Below are 22,848 nucleotides of genomic sequence, written 5' to 3'. Positions count from 1 at the left end.
TAACTCTTCTAAATGTCAAATCCAAAACCAAACATTAGCAGTCTATTAATCCAGATATTTTTATAAAGGAATGAAACTGGGGTTTCATGGTGTGATTTTCATGGGTTGACGTGAGGTTTTCTTGGGTTTTCCTAGGTTTTCCTGGGTGTTTAGATGCTGCTTGGGACAGTGGTGAGAAGGGTCAGTGCCATCGGATTGGTGGGATTAACACTTGGTGACAGAAGGAAGAAACTCTCTCCCTGCTACTACAAGGTATAGAGAAGGATGAGAAGTATATACAGATTTCTAGATTAGTGAGCAGGTAGGTACATACTCAGAACCAGTGCAGCCTCCACCCTCTCTCAGCCAGGCCTTAACTCAGGCTGCTCAGACTGTAGTTCACATCAGTGGTCAGTAGACAGTGGAGGACATGCCAGCTTTATCCATTAAACCAGCAAAGTACCACCAGCCCATCACGTCACTTTCCTTATTAATTATCACTAACTGTTCATCCAGGGTTGGTTCTTGAGGACCAAACTAATTCATTAAAGAGGAGTCAGTCATTTGAGAAAGCTGACTTGGAAAAGCCTGGGTTTTGGGCCACATAGGAGTGTCAAGTAGACCTCTGGTCAGACCCTCAGGAGCTCCCCTTGAGGAAGCTGATGTGTGAAGATGCTGGAAGAGGAAATATTTTCCCCTGACCTATCAAGGGACTTCCTTTCAGGAAAATGTAATAGCTTTTGATAAATGTAATAGCTTTTTAATCAGGGATTGAAATGTATATGTCGAAGCTGGATCAGGCATGTGCCCTTCTCTTGGCTCAGACACCTTCTATGTCCTGGCAGCAATTTTGTGGAAGGAACACTTGGGGAATGGAGGGAGGTTAGCCCTTGGTTCAGAAGTCTAGCACATGATCTGGAGGACTCATAGGGGTTCAGAGATCTCTGTTCCCAGGGAACCAACTACTTTCCTATACCAGATCCTTCTGTCATCAGTGCTAGGAAACACAAAATATAGGTCATACCACCTGCCCTGCACATCCCATGGGGCATAACAGGGGATGACAGGAGATAATGACAGATATTCTCTATGAACCATGAAGCATCACGCCCATGTGAAGGATGAAAGATCATCTTGTACCTTCTCCTGAGCTGTAGTATTCAGAGTTTTCTCTCTGGAGGCAGCCACTCCTACATATCTTGCTTATTCTTCCAGACATTTAATATTGAAAGAGTTACGAAGTACCAGTTATTTTTCTTCAGGCATTATCTGGATTTTCTTATATTAAGAATCATAACAGAGGTAGGTAGTCCCCATACTACAGAACAGGGAGCCAAGGACAAAGGGGTTAAATAACTTTCCTAGGTATGTGTGGCTTCTAGTATTATTTGATACCAGCCACCATATAGCAATTCCCATGCTCTCTCTGTCACTGCAGTGCTGCCTTTTTATAAAAAAGTCTCATCCTAATAAAGTCACATTGTCATGCCGTCAGGCTGCTGGGAATGTTAGGTGCATACTACACTGCAGTACCTCTTTTTGCTAATGAAAGTATGACTTGGGAATGAATGAATGTGTTCCCAAGGTCTTCTCCCAGCTGCATATCAACAGTTCTATTTTTAGTATATTTTCCAGGATCGTGGCTCAGGTTATAAGAAGAAAAATATCGTAAGGGATTAAAACACAGGATTCACAACAAAACTGTGTTCAAGAAAATCTGCTGGCTGTTCCCATAGTGGTTCGACCACATTGAAATAAGCATCTGGCCAAATGACAGGGTAGAGCCATAAATATCACCCCCATTAACTAACTACTTCATTGAAAGTGCCAGGAATGAAATCAAATCAGTTAGTAGATTCAAGAAGAGTGCCTGTAGTTTGTACAGCAGAGACTGGATTTGGAGAGGAAAGAATGAGCAGGAAAGGTGTATACTCAAAGTCAGTGCAGCTACTTCCTGCTCTCAGCCATGACTTAATGGCTGCTAAGATGGTGGGTTGGATCTTTAGTTAGGGAGACACTGGGGGTTTGTAGACTCCATCCAATAAGCCACTAAAGCACCAGCCTGGGAGACCTTTTTCCTAGTTCTTTACAACTGTCATATGGGCACTTAGTTGGGAATCTCCTGGGTTCTGAGCCAGTTGGGAGTCAAGCAGACTACTGGTCATTCAAGGTGATCACCTGACCACCAGGAAGTCTCTCTGCAAGGCATTTTATGAAATCAAATGCTGGGGACAAGTGAAGAGAGATGGGAGACATGTTTGGATACACCCAGTCTATCAGGGACTCTTCATTTGGAGGAAAGACATTGAATTTCAAGACAGGGGTTGAAACATAGAGCCAGGAGTTGTGTCAGGATTTGAGCCATTCTCTTGTTTCAGGAACCTCCTTGGGGAACTAGCTGTCTCCCTGCAGAAACCTTGAGGCAGGAGAATGTAGACAAGGGAGTGAGGAAAGGGCTTTATTCAAGTGTCCAGGGCATGATCTCGTATCCAGGTGATCAGGGATTTCTATCCCTAGGGAACCATCTGTATCTCCTGCCTCAGGACCATCACTCAATCAGTTCTAGGACTCTGGGAAAGTCACTTAATCTCTCTAAATTTTAGTACACTGCACCATGAAATATGGATCCCAGCCCTTACTCTGCCCATCCCACAGTGCTGATGTGAGCATCACGGAAAATGACAGATTCTATTCATTATTGGAAGTTGAATATTGAAGTCTCCAACTGTTGTTGTTGAGGGGTCTGTTTCTCTTTTCAATTCTGTCAGTTTGTTTTATGTATTTTGGAGTTCTCTCATTAAGTGAAAGATGTAATCTCCTTGGAGGATGGGCCCTTTTGTCACTATAAGATGTCCTTATTTGTTTCTAGAAAAAAAATATAAAAGTTGATTTGTCTTATGTTAACAAAGCCAATCTTATTCTCTTTTGGTTACTATTTGCTTGGTATTTATTTTCCTTTGACTTTCAACCTATTTGTGTCTTGGACTTAAAGCATGACTCCCTTGTAGGTAGAATGTAGAGATCATAGCTGTTTTTTAATCCATTCTGCCAATATCTGCCTCGGAATTGGACTGTATAATCCATGTACATTTAATTACTAATCAGGTAACATTGAAACTGTCATTTTCCCTTTTTTTTTACTATATATGTTATATCTTTTTGTTCTAATATTCCTCCATTGCTTTTTTTTGAGCTATTTTCTAGTGTACCAACTAAATTCCCATGTTGCTTCTTTTGCTATATATTCTGGGTTATATTCTTAGTAGCTTCCCTGGGATTATAATTAACATCTTAAATTATAACATTCTAATTGGATTAGTACCAGGTTAATTTCAGTGGCATACAGAAGCTTTCATATAGATCCAATGCACGCCCCCTCCTTATTGCCATCACTGTCATACAAAATTACATCTTTATACATTGTATGCTCATCAAAATACATTTATAATATTTACTTCATGTGGTGTTCTTTCAAATCAGGAGAAAACATTATGTTTATATGCGTATGTTTATACATATGTATACATATGTATACATATATACATTATGTTTACAATACATTATGTTTATATGATACACATTTTATGTACTTATATATTTCTACTTTCTTGTATATTTACAACCTATGCAGCTCTATTTCTTCACATAGATTTAGATAACTCTGTTGTCTTTTCATTTCAGCTTGAACGACTTCACTCAGTAATTCTTGTAGGGCTGGTGATACAAGTGGGTTTGCTCAGATTTTGCTTATACGAGAATGCCTCGGTGTCTCCTTCATTACTGACATACACCTCTGCTAGATACAGAACTCTTGGTTGACAGTTGTTGTCTTTCAGCACTTTTCATATGTCATCCCACCACCTTCTGGCTCTGTGGTTTCTGATGAAAATTAGCCATTAAACTGAAGAGGTTTGTAAATAGTCACTTCTTTCCAATTGCTGTCATGATTTTCTCTGTCTTTGGCCTTGAACAATTTTACTATCAAGTAGGTTTATCCTGCTTTGACTTCATTGAACTACTTGAATATTTTTATTAATGTTTCTCATGAAATTTGGTGAGATTTTGGCTGTTATTATTTCACATATTCTCACTGTCCCTCTCTCTTCTTTATTTTACCTTTTATATTTCATTCCCTTTTATTTTTCTGAGGACTCTCTTTATGCATATGCTCATATGCTTGATAATATTATACAGGTAGATCTCTGAGGTTACGCTCACTTTTTTCCATGCCCTTATTTTTAAATTCAGTGTTCATCAGACTGGATCTCTATTGACCTATCTTCAAAATTTGCTGGTTCTTTTTGCTCAAATTTGTTGTTCAGGCCTATTGTGGGTTTATTTGTGTCTCCCAAAATTATATATTAAAGCTGTGGCCCACAGGGAGCAGATCCCAGCCTATATATTGACTTCCGACGTCCAGTCTTCAGTAGTGTGAAAGAGTATATTTCTACGGTTTTAAGCAGCCCTGGGAAACTAATACAAGCCCCATTAGTGATGTTTTTAGTTGTTTCTATACTTTTCAACTCCAGAAGTTCCATTTGGTTCTCTTTTATACTTCATATCTTTTTTATTGTTATTCTCTACTTGCAGAGACATAATTCTCATACTATTTTTTAGTTATTGTTAATTAAAGAATCATTCTTTGGATATACTTAAAATAGCTGATACAAAGTATCTGTCTAGTAAGTCAAATGTCTGGACTTTTCTCAGGGACAGTGTCTATTTGTTGCTTTTCCATGTGTATCAGCTTATGTTAGGGGGCAGCCCAAGAGAACCTCCAACATCTGTGACTCATTGAATTCAGTATATAGTCATACTGATGGCTATGATTTATTACAGTGAAATCACACTAAACAAAATAAGCAAAGGTAAGGGTGCATGGGAGGTTCACAGAAAACCAGGCACATGCTTTCAAGAATCCCGTTCCAGTGGAGTAAAAAAAGTATACCTCATTCCTCCAGCAAAAAAAAAAAAAAAGGATGAAACATCTTCCAGGGAAGCTCATTAGAGACTGTGTGCCCAGATGTTTTAGTGGGGACTGGTAGTTTAGGTACCCTCTGGCTTGCACATACCTGAATCTCAGAATTCCAGCAGGAAAGACAGGTTCTGAATAAAACATAAGTTTTGCACAGTTTAGGCATAACAAGCCACCCTTACCAGAGAATGGTGGGGATCCTCCTGATTCCAAGTTCCCAGACTTCAGACAAGGGCCAGTCTGGAAAGCAGGCCTGTCTAAGGAAAGAATTCACAGTCCTACTATGCAAACTCTTTTCTGCACAGAGTCAGACTTCTGGTTCTTGGCAGATTTCTTGTTATTATGGGGGGGGGACTATAAATTGGTTATTTATAGTAATATATGGCAACTATAGAAATTTTATTCTAACTCCTCCCCAGGATTTATTGGTTTTGCTATTTTTTTGGCATTGTGTTCTTATTAGTGGTTTTAATGAACAAATTCTCCAAAGTTTGTATTCTTTGTCATGTGTGATCACTGTAGTCTTTGCTCAGCTATTTGATGGTCAACTATTGACAGATTTCATCAACAGCCTGGAACTTAGAAGTAACTCAGTCTTTGCCAAGGGGCTCTGTGAGTTTGTTGAAACATCCCTTCAACATTCAGCCAGCAGCTGAAAACTCTGCCATAACCTTCACTTCCTACTTGTGCGGAACATCCAGGTCAGCCAGAGGGGAGATGTTAGGGCCTTCTAGGGTCTTTCCTGAGTATGCTCACAGTCCTACACTTGTGAGCATTCTAGATTTCTAGGGATAAGTCAGATATTTTAAATTCCCCTATGCAGGGGCGCCTGGGTGGCTCAGTCGGTTGAGCGTCCGACTCCAGCTCAGGTCACGATCTCACGGTTCATGAGTTCGAGCCCCGAGTCAGGCTCTGGGCTGATGGCTCAGAGCCTGGAGCCTGCTTCCGATTCTGTGTCTCCCTCTCTCTCTGCCCCTCCCCATTCATGCTCTGTCTCTCTCTGTCTCAAAAATAAATAAACATTAAAAAAATAATAAAATAAAAAAAATAATAAATAAATAAATAAATTCCCCTATGCAAATCTCATTTCTGAACCCTCCTTTTAAGCTTTCTGTTAGTCTATTGTTTGCTTCATCTGTCACTTTAACCCACACAAGTTAGTAGTTGTTTTGTTTTGTTTGTCTGTTTGTTTGACAATTATGCTGGGAAAAGTCTTTTTGTTCTGGGAAACCTCCAAGTCAGATTAAACACGACAGTCAAACAAGTGGGGTCTTGCAGACACCCCTCATATAGGTCCATTAGTGATAATTCTCCAGGAATGAGGTTTTGAGGGAGCTCCAAACCCATCCTGCTCTATCCATTCCTGACTTTCACTGTGAACATGGACTTTAGTTTTCTAAATTACTCTGGAGCCATATGGCAGGGGGTGGGATTAAGACATGCTAAAACAGCAAAAACTCATGGTTCTAAGAGCCTGTTTTTTTTTTCTCCCTCCCCCACCAGTATCAACATTCCCTCTATTGCTGCAAGTTTCAGTGGATTTCCAGAGTTCTTAAAATGGTGGCAATTTTTGCCAGTTTCCTCATTGATTTTTTTAGGAGAGAATTTTTGGAGGTCTTTAGCTGCCATTTGCACTAAAGTTACTCACCACATCGTATTCTTTTGAATATCCTCAAGTCACAGTCCATGACTGGTCTTCCTCAGGTGTTTGTAGAAATCACAGATCAATGTAAAACTGTGTCTCGGAAGACCCTCCTCATGCAGTTCTGTGCACACTGTTAGGTCACATACATGAAATTCAACTTCAAAATAGAGTGTCACTTTAAAAGGAATTTTCTTAAAATAGTTTATTAAATAATATGACTTGACACCTCTGGATAATATTGACCATATCCTACAGTTGAATTTAGGTCATTAGATGGGGTTTTGTTGTGTTATATTTTTCCTCCAACTTAAAAAAAAAGCTTATCATATACACCATATTATAGTAGTAGAGTTTGGATATTTAATTTATGTATGGTTTCTTGCGCTTATAAATATATTTAATTCATCTTCACGGAGAGAAAGCAGGGCAGGATCAAAAAAAATTTCTAGGAGTCCATTTCCTCATGTCTAAAACAGGAGCAACAGTAATTCCAGTATCATCTTCAAGGGGCATTTGTGAGGAGAGAGAGAAGTAGCATTCACATAATGTCTTGGTGGTCTGCTCATGGCCTGGTCTCACATTACCGAGTCATGTTCTCTGTGCACACCATGATCACTCAGCAAGCATGAGCCCCTGTGCAGCTCTGAGATCCTTGTTTTGTCACAGCTTTCTCTCTCCAGTGTCATACTGAACCCCACTTAACCTGTATCAAGGGCATTATTTTTATCAGTTCTTTGTTATGTACCTGCCAGTTTCTCTTTTTTTTTCTCCCTGCCAATTTTTCTTAAAAAGGGGGTAGCTATAGCTGGATGTTTCTACTGGAATCTAGGGTATATAGGATACACAGCAGCACTGCAGTGTCACTGCCCTCCTGGCCAGGTAAACTGTACAGTCTCCCAGGCTTTTTCCAAAGACCCCAACCTCTGGGATCCTCCACATGTCCCATGCACTTAACTGGCATTTGTTCATTTAGTCCAAACTTATAAAATGAGTGTAGTCATCTCTGTATGCAGCCTATATGCAAAGGAGTTAAGTGATTTTTCCAAATCCAGGCAGAAAAGCATGGCTAATACTATAGTCACTGAAGACAGGATGAAACATCAAGACAATTTCCTAGGGAAAAGACCTCACACATGAATCCTTAGAGGGCACTTCTTACCTCTATTCAATGAACATATCATTCTAAATACACTCAAAGATTTCCACGGAATATGACTGTTCACAGCTAATTGAAGTGGCATGCATTACCATAATACCAGAAGTATCCTAAGTGCCAGGAACTTCTGAGCATCATAGTTTTGAGGCAACATTAGGGAGCTGTTGATAACAGCCTGCACCACATAGTCCAATGATGCTGCTGTGCCCAGTGCAAGACACAGTATGTCTCTGTCCAGGACACTCCAACATGGAGATTCCTGAAACAGTGTAGACTGTGCCCAGGGCCCTAAAATGGAGAGAGACATGGGGGTGGTGAATCTGATGTCATGTGATGTCTATAAGAAGGAGGTGGCAGCGCCTGCCCCCACCCCCTGCCACCCACTGTCAGCAGAGAGTGAGGAAAATGGGGAGAAAAGGGGATTAGACCATGATGGAAAGGCCCTTGGAACTCTACTTCCTGAAGGGCCCTAAGTTAATTTTACCTACATGCCCCACACAAAGGAAGGCCAGGGAAGTCATGCAGATCCTTCCCATCCCCCTGGATGGCCTTCCACACCTGAGTTCTGATTCACCTGGGGCCTGAGAATAAGCAGCTGTTGTGCCCCAGGAAGCACTAGCAGTGCAGGTCAGCAGCTCTCCCTGATGCCTTAGAGTCAGATACATGTACAGGATACCTGGAGAGAGAGTTGCATACCCACCCATCTGTCCACTACCCCCTCCCCACAGAGAGGGGTCTCTTCACTGCCCAGGAATCTCCTCTTCAGGCTGCAGTCATTTCCACAGCCCTGCACTCAGTGAAGTCACCTCTGTGTCACCGCTTCTTCCTCCATGTAGATCACTGTGTGTGTTCAGAGAAAACGTGTTCCAGATTCAGAACACAAGAAAGACAAAGGTCAGTGACAGGCTAGCCAAGACAACCCACTTCCCACTGTGGCAGTCAGGGGATCTCCTTCATCTCACACTGTGGTTGCTCCCTCTCCACCATCCTTGACCAGGGGACAACACAGTGAGGCCCACACAGACAGGGAGAGAGAGCTGAGTACATCTTGTGGGTGTTCCACTCTGAGGAACAGGAGGGGTCACCCAGCCCTCCTTGTCACAAGCCAATTACCTTCTGCCTAATATTGGACCCAAGTGTTGATTGGGTCTGTTGTTTAAGGGTACACATATAAAATTAGGAAACTGGGGGTGAGCAGAAGTTTCAAGGGGAGAGGAGGGATTCTGTTTTTCTTCCCTGAAAGAAGCTGGTTCAAGGCACTAACATAATAATCCACAGCAATGCTTCCAGTGCAAGATGGAGTGATCTGACCAAAATCCCCAGAAATTGTGCACAACTGGGTCAGCAGACCATACTCAGGACCTTAGAAAAAGGGGTGCAGCAACAACTCAGGGGACCAGAAGAGAAAGCTCAGCTGTATTGATCCCCATGACACTTCCCCAGAAGCAGCACCACTTCCCCCATGACACGTTCTCAGCAGCAGCCACCTGCTCACTAAATAATAGCAATGAGAAAGGTTCTGGGCAGTGAGTGGGTACAGGCAGCTGACAGGTTTTTATCTCATTTCCCTGTGGGCCTTGAGGGCAATGCAGACACCAAGCTGTTGTCCCGCACTAAGCAGTAATAATCAGCCTCTTCTCCAGGCTGGACCTCAGAGATCCAGATGCCAGACAACCTGACCTGAAGCCCAGCAGTCTCTCTGAGATCCCTGAGAGTCAGTTGCCAATCTGTGGGTCAAGAGTTTGGCAACAGGTGTTGCTGCAGGTGAGCTGATCCCTGGTTGCTAGCATTGTTACTGTTCCTAGTGCAAGTGATGGTGGCTGTCTGTCCTGGGCCCTTGGACACTGAGGATGACTTAAGTCATTCCTGCCTGGACCACAGACCCTGGCAGGGAGAGGTACAGGTAGAACAGTGAGCCAGGTGAGTGAGGGAGTAGACCAAAGTTGAGTGAGGGGTCCCCCACAAGTCTTCCACCCAGAAAAGTTCAGCTCTCATCTGTGCAGAAAGTGAAGAGCGCAATGAGAGGGGCACAGGTCATGTATAGATGCTCAAGAGCTCTGCTCCCTGAGACTTCAGAAGGGGGAACACCTAAGTCCTTCTTATTCTCTCCCTAGGCACCCATCAGGGGAGGGGCTTCTACATTCATATATGACCCTGCTCCCTGACACTCAGCTCTGGGTAACATCTCTGGCAGAATGATGCCCCCCAAAGATGTCCATGCTCTAATCCTTGGAATCTGCCCCCGTGTTGCCTTACATGGGGATGGGGAATTAAAGTCACAAATGGAACTAGGTTGCTAACATTAAAATCAGGAGATGATCCTGGATTATCCAAATGGTCCCAAGGTCATCACAAGGTCATTAAAAGTGGAAGTGGCAGCACAAAAATCTGCTAGGATGGAAGAGTGAATTTGTCAGCCATTGCTGACTTTGAAAGTGGAAAGGGTAACTCAGCAAAGAGAGCAGACAGCCTCTAGAAGCTGGGGAAAGCCAGAAACCTCTCTCCCAGAACCTCCAGAAAGGAACACCCTGCTGACATGTTTATTTTAGCCCAGTGAGGCCCATGGGAGACTCTAACCTGCAGAACTGTAAGACACTAAATTTATGACGTGTGAAGGTAATACATTTGTGGTAATTGGTGAGAGCAATGGGAAACTGATAAAGTAATTCCCATGTCAGCAGACTAAAGAAGAAAAATCATGATCATTTCAATACATACAGAAAAAAGCATTTAGAAAGACTCAACATACACTCAAGATAAAAAAAAAAAACTCTCAGCAAAATAAAAATTTTTTGTCAACTTGTTGATGGGCATTTACAAACAATCTATAGTTAACATAATACTTGGTGATGAGAGACAAAATTATTTTCTTTGAATTCTACATATAGGAGTTGGTGATTATCATAACAAATTCCAGGTAATCTACTGATATCATATCCTTTGGATGTATACTAGACGTGTGATTACTGGATCATATGGTAGTTCTATTTGAAATTATTTGAGGAAACCCAATACTGTTTTCCATAATAGCTGCACTATTTTACGTTCCCACTGACTGTATATGAAGGTTGGAATTTCTACTTCCTTACCAACACTTGTATGTGTGTGTGTGTGTGTGTGTGTGTATATATATATATATATATATATATATATATATATATATATATACCATTCTAACAGGTGACATGATATCTCATTGTACTTTGATATGGATTTCCTAATGATTAATGATTGTGAGCTCATTTTCATATGTCTGGAGGCCATTTGTGTATCTTCACCGGAAAAATGTTCATTGAAATATTTAACCCATTTTTAAATTGGGTTAAACACTTTCATTTTAAGTGACTTGTAGGGGTTTCTCATATATTTTGGATATTAGCCTCTTTTCTGATACAAGGTTTGCAATTATTTTCTCCTATAGATTGCCTTTTCATTCTGTTGATTGTTGAAAAGGCCATCCTTTCCCCATTGTGTACTCTTGGCACCCTTGTCAAAGATCATTTATCCATGTATGTGTGCGTTTACTTGGGGGGCTCTCTATTCTGTTGTTCCATTGGTCTATCCATCTGTTTTTATGCCAGTATCATTCTGATTGATTACCGTAGTTTTGTAATGTGTTTTAAAGTCAGGAAGTGTGGAGACTTTGTTCTTCAATATCAAGATTTTCTTGGCAATTTGGAGTCTGTGTGGTTCCGTATATATTTTAGGATTGTTTTCCTATTGCTATACAATGACATTAGGATTTTGACAGGTGTTGCGTTGAATCTGTAGATCACTTCCTCTAGGACCTGAGTGTTGACGATATGTTTTAGCACCCATGGCTGCAAGTTGTGCCTGGCACATACGCATAACTGCATAAAATAGAAATGAGTGAAAAATCAGGCCAGCAAACTACTCTGCAAGAAACAGCCAGGGAGGGGAAGAGTATATCCTTTTCATCTTTACACTCTAGAACTGTGGTACCAAGGGTGGTAGCCACTAGCCACATGTGTCTGTTTATAATTAATTTTAATCAATAAATAACCCAATGAATTAAAATAAAATGAAATAAAACAAGCAATTTCTCAGTCACACAAGCCACGTTTCAAATATGACCATAACTGTCGGAATTCAGGTAGTAGGTTTGAAGGTGAGAACAGCAAAGACCCTACAGAACTGAAAGTGTGAGAGGTAATTCCTTCAGCATCTCTGTCTGATTTGAAGGTTTTCAAGTGTGACTGTCTTGTTGAAGGGTGCTGACTCCACTGATCTCAGTGAACTTCTGAGAACTGCAGGGAAAAATCAGGTTGATGTGTGACCCATCAAAATCTTAAGAGAGTAGGAGAAAAGGGCAAGCCCCTCTCTCTAATAACTTGATCGGTGATTTTGTGTTTCTATGGACATGCTTGTGGAAATCATACAGGCAGGACTCCACCAGTGAGGAGGAAGACTCTCCAGGTAAGGAAGAGCACTCAGGTAGGAATCAATTATGAGAGGGTTCCTGGGATAGTTGTGTTATTGCTCTGGAGACTGAAGAAGGTGGATATGAAATCAGAAAACAAAGGGAAATATTTGTACAAGTCTAATTTGTTTATTTCATATTATAGTGACATTAGTAAGAGGAATTGGGTCTACAGGCTTTGAGTGTGCTGAGTTTGAAATCAGAGCCAAAGCATAAGAGACTCTTAAAAACTGAGAACAAACTGAGGGTTGATGGGGGGTGGGAGGGAGGGGAGGGTGGGTGATGGGTATTGAGGAGGGCACCTTTTGGGATGAGCACTGGGTGTTGTATGGAAACCAATTTGACAACAAATTTCATATATTGAAAAAAAAAAGAAATCATCTATTCTTGCTTTGCTATCTAAAAATTATTTTTCTCACAAAACTTGCTATTTCCTACCTTTGCCACAGCCAAATGTCAAAACTTTGGTTCTGTTTGCTATACACCTCATGGGAATCAGGCATGAGAGCTTTGCAGATCTGTTTTGTTAATGACTTATCATGGATGAAATCTGGTGGGACACAACAACTCTTCTCACAGACACTTGAACCTAGAGACTAAGTTCTTCTAGTGTGAGCCAGGAGGTAGATGAAAGATACACTCTCTCCCTTTTAACTTACAGGACTTGTAACATCATGTTCCTGTCCTGTTTGCTCATCCTTAAAGGTCATTCTCAGAGCTGGATACGTTAAAGAATATTTCCTCTGGGATCACTGCATATGCTCCAGTGTCTATTAGCTCATGCCAGCATGCACACCTCGCCCAATTCCGATGTGTGAATGTGCTTCCGAGAGACACCCGTGTGCAACTGCCCTGCAGACCCTCCATGGCTGACAGGGATTCAAGAGAATGGTGTGAGGGGCTGCTGGGCCTGCTTCACACACTTGCTCTCACAGCCCTGCTCAACTAGTCACCTGGCAAGGACCAGGCACAGGACAGAGCCTCTGGGCAGAAGGACAGGGTCAGTGCCCCTCTCAGAACCCACTGCTCCAGCCACAAAGCACTGGCCCAGCTCCCCATACTCCAGTCATTCCCACCTTGTGACTTTTCCTTAGGCCTGCCCAGGATCCTCCCTCCTGATCCTTCCAAGGCTTGGAGCAAACCCTTGAAGTTAACATGTGCTTATGTGGCCACACTGTTGTACATTTCCCAGGGCCCATTGAAAGACTAAGGGAAATTAGACAAATTATTGTCCTTTAATTTTCATTCATCCTCTGTAACCATTCAGGAAATTGTTGAGGTTGTTTTAAGGTTAAAATGTCTCCTGAGGAAGATCATCTCAGGTACAAAACAGACAGTGGGTATGTGGAGTTCATTGAAACTCTCTCCCTCAAGGTTGACAACCCCAGATGCATTGCAGGTGCTCTCAATACAGGAGGGATCAGTGGATCTATTGGAGTGGGTGCTAATATATCCTTCATCTTTCCTCCAGTGTTTCCATATTAGAGAACGATATGATTGGTGAAGGTTGGCAGGAAGAAGGAAATGGAGCATAATTAGGAGTAGAAGAGGAAGGGGAGCAGGGAGGGAGAGGAGCGAGGAAGACGGAAGGTAAAGTACCACACAGAACATCATGGAGACAGTGACAGCCTGTAGAATGTACAGGATAACACAGGTGTTCCTTCCTTATCACATGGAGAATCTGAGGCTGGAAGATCAGGTTGGAGATCTGAGACACACTACTCCCTGCAGAGGTAAGGGACAGAGACCTGGAGGGACTCAGCTGAGGGACAGAACATCCTGAGGTCAGGGTTCATTACCCCAGGAGCAGCAGGACCCTGGTTCACACCTCTTTCCCATGGTCACCCCAAATTGCAGCTTCCCCACACTCAAAGACTATTTCACAGATTTCAAGGACTCCAACTAGGAGCACAGTGGTGTAATTTATTTCCTCTTTTAGCTCTTCATTTTCTCTCTTTGCAATCCAAAGCTCTTCTTTGTAACTCTTCCATATTCCCTCTTTTTAGGATTCTTATCCTGAAAGACCTGGTTTCATCCAGGCACTTGAGGTCTTACATCTTCAATGTTTATAGACTCTTTCTGAAGCCCTCCTCATCCACGTTCTTAGCATTGCCCTGGCCCCAGAACCTGAGTTTGCATCATTGACTCCTGGTGAGCAGCCCTGAATGGACCCAGCAGGAAACTGGGCTGGGAGTCAGAAGGGCTGAGTCCAACCAGCTGGAGGGACCCCTGGAAAATCTGGCTCTGTATTGGGAACACCCCACTGAAGTGTTTTTGCTATGCTGGGGGACTCTGGTCATGCCTCAGATAGACAGGGGGATAAATGAGGACAGGGCCTCTCTAAGAGTGTGTCTGAACCAGATGCCTAGGGACAGGTGCACAGGGATAAAATGAGCAAGACAATGGGTGCCAGAATCCAGGTATTCTGGGATTAGTCTTTGCATTCAGGAATTGTGGGGATTAGGAGGACACTCACTGACACTCCTGGAGGACTCCCAGGAGTGCCAAGGCCCACCTCACTCTAAACCACATGTGTCTCCCACAGGTAAGACACTAGGTGTCTCAGAAGCCCATTTAGCCTTGCCATCTGGGGATGGCTGGGGTGTTCCCTGATGTTAGACCCCTGGGGGATCTGACTGCCACAGATGCCCCTACACTACATGAGCATGGGGCCACAAGCAGTCTCATGCACATCCCCTGCCTTCTCAGCATCCTAAATACAGTGTAAAGGAAGCTCTACCTCCTGGATGAGGAGCTTATGGGCTGGGAAGGCACATAGGCCTATAAAGCTCTAGAGGTTTCTGCACACTGAATGCAGATATTTGGTGAGTAGCAAGACATGCAGGAAGTGGCCCACAGTTAGGTCCCCTTGCATCAGTCCCAGGTTTTGGACATCGTAGGTCTTCTGTAACCAAAGGCAAAAAACTTTAAGAAGAAGAAAGGGGCAGCCAAAACAGAGCAGCCAACTCCCCTGAGGCTCAATCTCCCGAGTTCTTGGGGCCAGATATTGTGGGATCTCTGGAGTCATCAGAGCTCCTCAGCTATTCAGGGCAATGCAGGAAAGCCCACTGACAAGACACACTTGGGCAAGGTGACTCTCACAGAGACCCTGAATTTAGCACAGAACTGCAAGGGTTTATTTTAAATGACTTTTCCCTCCAGGCATGAGTGGTGCAGTGCCAGTAGCTTCTATCCCTGTGAAGATGGCCTGCTGGGCTTGAGCATGTCCTGAATGCACACCTAAAAGTCCTGGTAGCCTGAGGGCATAAAGGACTCAGGGGATGATGTGGCATATGCATGAGTCACTCAGAAGTATAAGGCAGGCTGGCTGTGTCCAGCCCCCAGGTCACAGCTCTGTTCCAACCCCTTGGGACCCAGGAGAGGACTGGTGATATAGACATGGGGTCAAAGATGCATTTTTCTGGGATACTGTCATCTCCTTCCTCAGTGCAAGATCTGGCAGGATAATAGGACCTAAACTTGCAGGATTTTGGAGGCTGTCCTGGAACTCTCAGGGAATTATCAGCTTAAGCAATCAGGGCAGGCCAAAGACTTCAGACTATGGATAAGAGACTGCTGGGAAACAGAACTCCCACAGACACCATGAGTCTCTTCCCAACACAGATCCACGAGGTATCTAGGTCAAAACAACCATCCCTTCCCACCTCAGGAGTGTGGTGGGAGCAATCCCAAGTTCCAGGAAGATGGCCTGTGGGTAGACACTTGCCTGAGATACATAGGCCAAGTATCCCGGGCTTGTAACTGAAAGAGGTGGCAATGTAGGATGCAGAGAATGGTCTGGCGTTCAAAATCATAAGGCAAATGCCATGGGCTTCTCTCTCAGCTGCAGTAAGTGGAGTGTACCAATTGTTTTGGCCCAAGAAGGGCACCCATAGCTGAAACACGAGGTTGAAAGATGCCATGAGACTACAAAATGTCTAGTTCATTTCTCTGCACCCAGACCTGGAAAAATTAAATGGCAGTCTAATGAGGTCTGAGAATCTTGAGATCCCATGAGATCTGGCCCGACATCTCAAAAAAATCCAATGGGAGGGGATTTGACTTCTCCATTTTGGAGCAAGAAACACACTGGCTATATCTTGCTTCCTCCTAAGGTTCTCTGCCACAAAAGCTCTAGAGAGTGCAACTGGGTCCTATGCAAATCTTAATTCTTGTATAGGAACGAATAGGGAGCATCAGGCTGCCTTTCGAAGGACCAGCCACTCACAAAACACCTACAATGGGTGCCAGGTCCTCTGGAGCTTCATGGGTCCATGGGTCTCCCCAGCCCATCAGTCCCTTATCTTGTAACTAGGGCTTTCTTTAAACTGTGCTTAGGATGCTGAGGGGGCAGAAGGTGTACGTGAGATCATTTGTGGCCCCATGCTCATACAATGTAGGGGTACCTATAACAGTCAGCTTCCTCCTTACACAACACTCGTGCCTTCTTCTGGATGGCAAGGATAAACAGCTCCTGAGACACCCTGGTGTCCAGAAAATGAGAAATTGGCTTAGAACAGGGTGGGCCTTGGCATCCCTCAGAGTCCCCCAGGAGTTTCAGTCAGGGTACTCTCCATCCCCACATTCCTGAACCCAAAGACTGATCCCAAAATACCTGGAGGTTGAGACCCATAGTCTCGCACATGTGCATTTCGCCCCTGTGCACCTGCCCCCAGGCATTTGGCCCAGGCACACTTGTGAAGAGGGCCTGCCCTCGCTTACCCAGCTGCTTGCAGGGACTGTGTTTTGAGGTACTGATCCATGGCTGAAGGGATTTCACTAACAGATATCTTTGAACCCAATTGGCACCTGTTTTCCCCTTTGGAAAAGGGCCTCCCGACAGTATTGAGTGTCACTGGGCCACATCGCATAAAGCCTTAGTGAAGTGAAAGATGACGTCCAAAATCTGGGAGATCGTGCCCTGAGATTTCTTGAGATCTGGGTGCAGAGAAATGAGCTAGACAGTCTGGAACTTCAAGGCCTATTTTATTCCTTTTGCATGTATTCTACAGCTGTTTTCTTTGTGATTACCATCGGGCCTAAAGTTGTAACATTACTTTTTTTGAGAAGGGGAAAGAGAAAGAGTGCACAAGCAGGGGAGGGGCAGAGGGACATGGAGAGGGAGAGAGAACATCTTTTTTTTAAATTTATTTATTTAAATTCAAGTTAGTTAACATACAGTGTAATATTGGTTTCAGCAGTATAACCCAGTGATTCATCACTTACATAAAATACCCAGTGCTCATCCCAACAAGTGCCCTCCTCAATGCCCATCTCCCTCCCCTCCTCAGCCCCCCCCCCATCAACCCTCAGTTTGTTCTCTGTATTTAAGAGTCTCTTGGGGTGCCTGGGTGGCTCAGTCTGTTGAACGTCCAACTTTGGCTCAGGTCATGATCTCACGGCTTGTGAGTTTGAGCCCTGCGTCGGGCTCTGTGCTGACAGCTCAGAACCTGGAGACTGCTTCAGATTATGTGTCTCCCTCTCTCTCTTCCCCTCCCTTGCTCATGCTCTGTCACTCTCTTTCTAAATAAACATTAAAAACTTTTTTAAATAAAAAAAAGCTCTTATGGTTTCCCTCCCTCTCTATTTGTAACTTATTTTTCCTTCCCTTCCCCTATGGTCTTCGTTTCTCAAACTCCACATATCAGTGAAAACATATGCTATCTGTCTTTTACTGACTGACTTATCTCAGTCCTCCGGTTCCATTGGACAGAAGACATGAATAGACACTTTTCCAAAGAAGACATCCAGAGGGCAAAACACACACATGAAAAGATGCTCAACATCGCTCATCATCAGGGAAATACAACAAAACCACATTGAGATACCACCTCACACTGGTCAGAGTGGCTACAATTAACAACTCAGGAAACAATAGATGTTGGCAAGGATGTGGAGAAAGGGGGACTGACATTGTTGCACTGTTGGTGGGAATGCAACCTGGTGCAGCTGCTCTGGAAAACAGTGTGGAGGCTCCTCAAAAAATTAAAAATAAAATTACCCCCATGACCCAGCAATAGCACTACTAGGAATTGGGGCACATGCACCCCAATGTTTATAGCATCACTATAAGCAATAGCCAAATTATGGAAAGGGCCCAAATGTCCATCAACAGATGAATGGATAAATAAAATATGATATATATATATATATATATATATATATATACACATATACATATATATATATACACACACATATATATACACATACATACATACATACATATATACATACATCAACAGATGAATGGATAAATAAAATATTATATATATACACATATATATACACATACATACATACATACATACAGACACACATTACTACTCGGTGATGAAAAAGAATTAAATTTTGCCATTTGCAACAACAATACTAACTTTTAGACTAATATTTTTTAATGTATTCATCTCTTTAATCATGTAGAAAACAAAAAATAGATGTATAAACCATTGTACAATAATACAAAATTTTATAATTGCCCATTTATTTACCTTTACTGAGCTCTATATTTTTTCATACAGCTTCAAGTTACTTTCTAGTATCCTTTTATTTCATCCTGCAAAACACTGAGCATTTCTTACAAGACAAGTCTAATGGTAATAAACTCTCTCAGCATTTATTTACCTGGAAATGTCTTGGTTTCTTTCTCAAATTTGAAGGACAATTTTGCTGGATATAGGATTCTTGGTTGACAGGTTTTTTTGTCCTGTTTTATTTACTTTAGGACTTTTGTTCACTTGTTTTGTGTTTGGCCCACTAAAGGCCCACCTTCTGGCCTCCACAGTTTCCTGTGAGAAATCTACTGATAATCTTACTGAGGATCCCTTGTATGCAATGAGTTGCTTCTGTTGTTGCTTTTAAGATTCTTTGTCTCTGTCTTTTGAAAGTTTGGTTATAATGAATTTAACAATGTGATAACTTAAAATCAAATCTTCCCTTTCCCCAGGGTTTATTTTTTTATTTAACGTTTTTGTTCATTATTTGTTATTTTTGTTTTTTAATATTGTAGGTAGACTCTCTTTTTGCTGAGAATCAGCCTTAGGTGTAAACTTAAGATCCCCTCTGGTTTTTTCTGAGCTCAAACCTTTCCCTGGGAATTCATGGTCACTTTTGAATGCTCCCCATATATAGTTTCTTTTCAATGTCCTAGTCTTTAATGCGTGACTCCCAAAAGAGGAAAAGGAGAAAAATGAAGGGAATGAAAAAATCAACACTGCCCTATTAAATCCCCTGGAGGTCACTTCAGCTAGAGGGGAAAAGCCTTTCAACAATGAGTGCAACAACACTGGCTCCTGCCTTTTGTCTGTACTTCTGTGATCAAAAGCAGCAATTAGCAATCAGAGCACAGATCTCTGACATTTGGAGAACAGGGTCTTTTTATCCACTCTGGCTCCCAAAAGCTATATGTAGGATGCACAGAAAATAAGGGTAGGGGTGGGAGATGGGTAGGTACCACTGTGATAAAAAGCTGAAATTGACCAAAATTAACCACAAGTTGTCATGAAAGTCTTCCCCTAGAAGTTGCAAGCCTTCAATAGATTCTAGTGATCCAAAATAGCTGTATCAGACAGATTCTGCTAGTATAAGTGCTGTCTAGCTGGGGAAAGAGATTCCTGGTGCTTCCTACTCAACCATTCTTCTCAGAATCCTCTGACCTATCCTCTGTCTTCACAAGGCAGAGAAAAAGATAGGAAAAAATGGCCATTGCAAACAACAAAATAAAGTGGCAGAAACCATCTCTGAGAAAACATAGGCATTGGAGGTACTAGAAAAGGATTTTAAAACAACTGTCTTAAATGTGCTGTAAGGATTAAAGGAAAACAATTAATACAGGAAAGCAAGAAAATTATATAAGAACAAAATAAGAATACAAAGTAATAGAAGTTATAAAAAAGAATGAAACAGAAATTACTTAAGTGAAAAATACAATAACTACATTGAAAATTCCTAGATGGATTCAACAAATGATTTAAGCAGGCAGAATCACTGAACCTGGGGGTGCCTGGGTTGCCAGTCAGTTGGGCATCTGACTTTGGCTCGTAGTCCATGAATTCAAGCCCCACATCAGGCTCTGTGCTGACAGCTCAGAGCATGGAGCCTGCTTCAGATTGTGTGTCTCCCTTGCTCTCTGCCCCTTCCCCGCTCACACTGTCTGTCTCAAAAATAAATAAATAAATAAAATTTTTAAAGAACCACTGAACTTGGAAATAAGACTTTTTAAATTATTTCATCTGAAAAGCAGGAAAAAAAGAACACAGAAAAGTAAACAGATCTTAAGGTACTGTGGGAAACAATCAAGCAGACAAAAATACAAATTAGTGTTCCAGAAGGAGAAGGAGAAAAGGAACAGAAAGATTCTTTGAATAATGGTTGAAATTTTCCCAAGTTTGAGAAAAGATATGTATCTATAATTCCAATAAGCTCAATAAACTGCAAGTTGCATAAATACAAAGACTCAGCCCAAGACACAGCAAAGAATCTTGAAATCATTAAAAATGATCTTCAACAAAATACAGACCAACAAAATTCAGAGACATAAAAAGGATTATACAAGACTAAGTGGGAATTATCCCAGGAATGCAAAGGTGCTGCAACATATAAAAGTCATAAAAGTTTAGGATCTTCTCAGATTTTTTCTGAGCATTTTTCTAGCCCTAGGCATGTATATGTCTTTCTAAATTCCCCCAAATACATGGCTGCTTAAAAAGATTCTAATTTCCCAAAGAAATCACACACAATTTTCTCCTGGGGCTTGGGTAGTCTACTGGATGTCTTGGCTGTAACTGTAATTTTCACCTTGAAGTATTTTCAAAAACTGATGTAGTTTTGTAAATTTCCCTCTAGCATTGCTTTAGCTGCATACCACATATTTTGATATGTAGTATTTTCACTTTCACTTACTTCTATGCATTTTCTTATATTTCCTTTGGTGCTCCCTCTTTTACCTATGGAGTATTAACAATGTTTAATTTCCAAGTACATACTTGGAGATCTTGTTGAAACAGGTTTTTCTTTAACCAATTTCTAGTTTGATTCTATTATAGTTAGAGTATATACTTTTTATAATTTCAATTTTTTATGGTTTTTAAAATTTTATTTATTTTTGAGAAAAGCATGAATGAGCAAGGAGCAGAGAGACAGGGAGAGAGAGAGTGCAGAGCTCAGAGTGGCACTTGAGCTCACCCAAAGTGGGATTCAAGCTCACCTGATGCTGGGCTTGGACTCACAAACCATGAGATCATGACCTAATCCAAAGTCCAATGTTCAACTGACTGAGCCACCCATGTGCCCCTATTATTTCAATTTTTTTTAATTGTGTTAAGGCTTGTTTTATGGCCAGGAATATGGTTTATCTCACAGAATATTCCAAAGACACTTGGAAAAATAAACATGTAGAGTAACATCTGGACAAAATGCATAGATACCTTTTGCTTTGCAACTCCCCACTAAGTGCAACTATGAGCACTGGAAATAATGCAAGAGGATATAATGCAAAGGAGAACCCTGAGTGGTAGAAAGAGGAAACTGAACTGGTTTGGAATCCCAAAACTGGAAGAACAAGACAGCAGGATGGCATCTTACAACCCCACATCCAACAGAAGAAGGCAAGCAAGACTCAATATATCCTGACCCAAATCTAGCCACAGAAGGTGGCCAGGAAGTTTCATTGCTCCACTGTAATCAAAATGGAGTCCTACTGATGACATGAGGTAAGACTGGCAGCATCAGCAAGGCGAATTGATTCGTAGCTCTTCTGACAGGGACCAGAGGAGGCATTCTGCTTCCCTACTATGAGACACTGGGCACTCAAGATGCACCACTATAGGGAATCCCACTACAAAAATGGCCCAACCCAGGAAGTGCTCTTCATCTCTTTGGGCCAGAAGCTCCCTTCCCCCACATAAGGGTAACAGCCTAAAGTGCCTTCAATTTGGAGTGTAAAGACATGACTTAAGTCTTACCCCTGAGAACTGTGTATTGTCTTTGTTTATTCACTTGGAAGATGGAAATCAAACCACCTATATGAGAATGAAATTGGATGGTGCAAACAGAGATACTCCCACAACAGTGGTATAAATTGGTTATAAGTTCACATTCCTCCATGTCTCAGCTCACCTTCAGTATTCTCCAGGCTCACACAGTCAGTATAAGAACAAGTGCAAATAACTGAAGTCTCCTATCACAAATAGGTTTTATCATTCACTGAGAGATAAGATATAAAAACATATTTGCTGAAAGAACAGATAGAAAATGGTAGGCCAAAACAAAAGTAACTGGAGTTTTAAATTCTCAGCATGAGGGTAAATTTCCCCCCTACTAAAAATGTCTTAGTATTCTTTAGGAAGTAAGAATAGTGTAGATAGAACAACATGACTCCAAGGTCCAAATTCAAATGAGACACAACCCAAACAGGAACAAGTTTACCAACAAGTGACTACACATACCATTCTTTCATTATGCCCAGTTTCCTTTTCTGTGAAGTGGGAAAGGTAATCCTACTCCACAGGGTTGGGGCAAAGCTCCAGAGAGATGACATCAGTGAAATATTCAGTAGAGATTAAGTGACAAGGTTTTGTCTTCTGTGTAGGAACTCTCCTCTTCCTCACTGGACTCCAGTAGAGATTCTTCACAAGACTTAAAAGTACTTAAGT

The sequence above is a fragment of the Panthera leo genome, chromosome A3, assembly GCF_018350215.1.
Source record: "Panthera leo isolate Ple1 chromosome A3, P.leo_Ple1_pat1.1, whole genome shotgun sequence".
Taxonomy (NCBI): domain Eukaryota; kingdom Metazoa; phylum Chordata; class Mammalia; order Carnivora; family Felidae; genus Panthera; species Panthera leo.
The sequence above is the reverse complement of the archived record's forward strand: the minus strand, read 5'-3'. Positions refer to the sequence as shown.